Raw genomic sequence first — 5,466 nt, forward strand, 5'->3', positions numbered from 1 at the left:
TTCACTGTGGTCAGTGCAGATCAGAGCAGGCAGTGATCTCCAGTCTACTGAAGAGGATGCTCCTCCTCCATCATCACCCTGAAGATCTCTCCTCTCCTGAGCTGGGCCTTTTCCCCAGCTCTCTCTGGGAGGAGGTTATTGGGGATCTCTGAAGAGGAGGCTGGTTGTCAGGGGGCCTGCAGTGTTCTTTAGCTCAACAGGTCAGGGTTTATGGGTAGGTGGGGAATACTAGTCTCAGCATGCCAGAAAAGGCAGGTGCTGTTTTGTGTTTCTCCAGGCTGAGATGCTGTCATGCAAAGGCATATCTTCAGTTGTCTCATTATACACTTGTTAGTAATTATTAAATGACCAGATTTGAAAGTATATGCCTGTCTAACAACTGTGGAAATTAGGTTTACAACTTTTTTATTGAGAATGGTTTACTTTACTGCACTTGCTGCCTCCTGGATGTGAAAGTTGCACAGTAGTGGAGGATTGCAGTGCTGAAGTACAGACTGCATATTATCAACAGGACTCGTGGGACTGGTTTCTCCTTGCTGAAATACTGAAACTTGACAGTCTGCTTCAGGGACTACTCATACATGATGGAAAGCAAGACCTGGCCTGCAATCAACAGCAGCAATTTTTTTTTTTTTTTTTTTTTTTTTTTTTGTCTGACAGTGGCTATAGAAAGCCAAAAACCAGCAGGAGGAGGAGGTGCAGTCAGGTAGTACTGAGCAAGAAGCAGGGCAACATAGTGACTCAGCAGGAAATATGAAAATGTAAGTGTCGCCTGGTTAGAGTTTATTTTCTTCCTGGTACAGAGCTGTATTTTGGATTTAATATGAGAACAACGCTGATAACACACTGATGGTTTTAGTTGTTGCTAAGTAGTGCTTGCCCTAAGTCAAGGACTTTTCAGTTTCTCAGGCCCTGCCAGCCAGAATGCTGGAAGGGCACAAGAAACAGGGAAGGAACACAGCCAAGTCAGCTGACCTGAACTAACCAAGTAGGTATTCCATACTATGGGACAGCATGCTCAGTATATAAACTGTATGTGTGTATATGTGTGTTTGCTGGAGCCTAACGATCATTGCTCAGGGACTGGCTGGGCATCGGTCAGCAGGTGGTGAGCAGTTATATTGTCTATCACTTGCTTGCTTTCTTCCTTTCCCCTCTGGATTTTATTCTCACTCCCCTTCCCTTATAACTTATTGTCGTTATTGTTCTTTCCTTTTTATTCTATTTCAATTATTTTGTTCTTAACTCTCAAGTTTCACATTCCTTTCCAATCCTCTACCCTATCCCTCTGGGTGAGGAGGTAGTGAGCGAGCAGCTGCGTGGTACTTAATTACCAGCTAAGGTTAAACCATGACATTTATCCCTTCTGTACCCTTAGTGGTAGAAGGAAAGGAAGAGCAAACTAAAATGTAAGGTAGTCTCAAGTTAAAGGCCTAGTTATAGGCCTTGTCTGCAAAGTCCTTCTCCCAGATGCAGACCTATAGCCCACACATATTAAAATATTGTACTAATTCAGGAGATAATTTGTGTGTTTAAATCTGTTGCCAGCTGTGATGCTCTGGCTTGGATCCAACATAAGAGCAAAACCAGGAATGTGTTAAGAAAAAAGGAAAGACTCACTATTACATAGAGATTTTTAGGCTTATTTTTCCTGGATTTGTCTGAACTCGCTCCTCACCCCTGTGGTAAATGTTCTGGCAGTCCTGATGCTGCCAGGGAGGGAGTCCCCTGATTGCAGGCACCAGGGCTCAAATGCAGCTTGCCAACTTAGGGGTGTGAGAGGCTGAGAAGCTTAGCAAGTTGGGCTGAATCCATGTGCCTCCTCAGAAGGAGGATGGAGGCTTTGACACTACAGTATTGATTTGGAAACTGTGAGGGCCTGCTGCTGCTGTTCAGATGGTGAAATGAGATTGCAGCAAGAGACATGCAGCTGCTCTTACCAAGCTCTTCTGAAGAAAATGGGTGTGCAAGGCTCTGGCTTTTAACCACTTAGGTGAAGCTAGTGATAAGAACCTTCTGGAGAATTACAAACAGCTGTTAAGTAGAATCCCTGTTGATTCAGGATGGCAGGAAAACAGAGGTGCTTGAAAGATCAAGAGATGAGCTAAAAAAAACTTTGCAGAGGTTTATATTGTATATACATATACTCAATATACTAATACTATTTTTATGACTCCAGCATTGCATGGTTAACAATTGTGTCAAAACAAGAAAAGACTAGATGGGGTTGGTCATTATGAATTGTTTTGTCTAACAGCATTGATCTTTATGCTAAACAACTGGAAAAAAGGGAGGTGTAGGTATTTTGGATAGGTATTTTGTTTTGTACCTAGTATCAACCATCACTGAAGACATCTTGCATACCTTCATCTTAGCTCCTGAAGAAAGGGAAGCAATGCTCATTTAAATTACTTGGCAAATTACTGCTCCTGTTGTTCAGATTTATATCAGCTTGCACTCCTATCTATTTAAAAAGAAACATAAATCCTTTCTTTCCCTGAAGTGTTATTGTGTCAACCATTGCAAGAACATGCATGCTCAGCCTAGGAAACCACAGCACTAAATTCTGGTATCTGACAGAAGTGGATTGTAAGATTTTACAAATAACATAGTGCTTTTCAGGATCAAAGATTAGCATTCTTTTTCTTAAAGAGGAAAAAAAAAAAAGACGACACAAAAAGCGTTTCAAGTAGTATAATTTAACCTGACAGATTTAAGAATTTGGGCAGGTTTTCTTACATAAGAGAATAAGGAACTTATTCCCCACAGCTTACTATCTAGTTTGAATACTGGGTTATACTGCTATGATATGTTACTCTAGATCTATTTAAGTCCCATCAAAGATTTTGCTATGCTAAAGCCATAATGTTTTAGTGTTTGAGGGAAATTATTACTACTGTACCTGCATCTCCACATATTACTTTTTCCACTCTTCCTGTTAATAAAATCATTTAGGTTGGAAAAGACCCTCAAAAGATCACTGACTCCAACTGTTAACCTAACACTACCAAGTCCACCACTAAACCATGTCCCTAAGCACCACATCTCCACATCTTTTAAATACCTCCAGGGATGGTGACTCAATTGCTTTCCTGGGCAGCCTGTTCCAATGCATGACAGCCCTTTCGGTGAAGAAATATTTCCTAATATCCAATCTAAACCTCCCCTTGCACAACTTGAGGCCATTCCTCTTGTCCTATCACTTGGTACTTGGGAAAACAGACTGACACCTGCTTTGCTACAACCTCCTTTCAGGTAGTTGTAGAAGGCAATAAGGTGTCCTCTGTGGCTCCTTTTACCTAGATTAAACCACCACAGTTCCTTCAGCCACTCCTAAGACTTGTGCTCTAGACCCTTCACCAGCTTCATTGCCCTTCTTTGAACACACTCCAGCACTTCAATGTCTTTCTTGTAGTGAGGGGCCCAAAACTGAACACAGTATTCACAGTGCCAAATATAAGGGGACAATCATTTCCCGAGTCCTGCTGGCCATGCTATTTCTGATACAAGCCAGGATGCTATTGGCTGCCTTGGCCACCTGGGCGCACTGCTGGCTCATGTTCAGCTGGCTGTCGACCAGCAACTCCAAGTCCTTTTCCACTAGGCAGCTTTCCAGCCACTCTGCCCCAAGCCTATAGCATTGCAAAGGGTTGTTGGGCTATGGCACTTCTTATTAAACCTCATACAATTGGCCTCAGCCTATTGGTCCAGCCTGTCCAGATCACTCTGCAGAGCCTTCCTGCCCTCAAGTAGATCAACATTCCCCACCCCCCAACTTAATGCCATCTGCAAACTTCCTGAGGGTGCATTCAATCCCCTCGTCCAGCTCATTGATAAAGATATTCAACAGGACTGGCCCCAATACTGAGCCCTGGGGGACACTACTTGTGACAGGCCACCAAGTGGATTTAACTCCATTCACCACACCTCTTTGAGCCCAGCCCTCCAGCCAGTTGTTTGTTTGGTTTTTTGGGGTTTTTTTTTGGTTTTTTGTTTGTTGTTTTTTTTTTAATACCAAGTGAAGCATACACCTGTTCATGCCCTGAACAGCCAGTTTCACCAGAATGCTGTGGGAGATCATGTCAAAGGCTTTACTAAAGTCCAGGTAAACAACATCCACAGCCTTTCCCTCAGCTAAGCAGGTTACCTTGTCATAGATCAGGTTAGCCCAACAGGACCTACCTTTCATAAAACTCAAGCTAGCTAGGCCTGATCCCCTGGTTGTCCTGCACATGCCACATGATGGCACTCAAGATTATTTGCTCCATAGCCTTCCCCAGCATCAAGGTCAGGCTTGACAGGCCTGTAGTTTCCCAGGTCCTCCTTTCAGCCCTTCTTGGAGATGGGCATCACATTGGCTAACTTCCAGTCAACTGGGACCTCCCCGGTTAGCCAGGACTGCTGATAAATGATTGAAAGTGGCTTGGTGAACACATTTTGCCAACTCCCCTCAGTACCCTTGTGTGGATCCCATCCAGTCCCATAGACTTGTCTATGTTTAAGTGGTGTAGCAGATCATTGACCACTTTCCTTTGGATTATGCTTCATTCTGCTCCCCATCTCTGTCTTCCAGCTCAGGTGGCTGCATATGCTGAGAACAATTGGTTTTACTATTAAAGACTGCGGCAAAAAAGGCATTAAGTACCTCAGCCTTTGTCACTGTTTCTCCTCACATCCAATAAAAGATGAATATTCTCCTTTAGCCCACCTCTTGTCTTTTGCAACAATAGCCAGATGAAGTTCTAGTTGGGCTTTGGCCCTTCTAATTTTCTCCCTGCATAACCTCATGACATCTCACTTCTTCCAAAGGTCATAACATTTCTTCCCCCCCCAAGTTCCAGCCAAAACTGGTCATTTTCTGCACTGGCTCATCTTTCAGCACACAGGGAGCCTGCATCCTTAAGATTTCCTTCTTAAAGAAGGCCTTTGCCCTTCAGGACTGCCTCCTAAGGGATTCTGTCAACCAGGCTCCTAAACAGGCCAAAGTCTGCCCTCTGGAAGACCAAGGTAGTGGTTCTGCTGACCTCCCTCCTTACTTCTGAGAATCAAAACCTTTATCATTTCACAACTGATATGCCCAAGACTGCCTCCAACCACCACATCACCCACAAGTCCTTCTCTGTGCACAAACAGGTCCAGCAGGGCACCTTCCCTAGTTGGCTCACTCACCAATTGCGTCAGATTATCTTCCACACACTCCAGGGACCTCCTAGACTCTGTCCTCTCCGCTGTATTGTATTTCCAGCGGACATCTGGTAAGTTCTCATGGGGGACTTCAACAAGGGATAGTGATCATGAGACTTCTCCCAGCTGCTTAAAGGATATTTTGTCGGTAACATTAGGTAGAGAATTAGTGTGCATTTCGGCAGTACCTGTAGTACCTTAAAATGTGTTCAGTTATTGCCAAATAGTTCTGAAGAGGAATTAGTAAACAATGCAGATTCATGAGAAGCTTTACAATTAAAG

Source organism: Falco naumanni, chromosome W (genome assembly GCF_017639655.2).
Source record: "Falco naumanni isolate bFalNau1 chromosome W, bFalNau1.pat, whole genome shotgun sequence".
NCBI lineage: Eukaryota > Metazoa > Chordata > Aves > Falconiformes > Falconidae > Falco > Falco naumanni.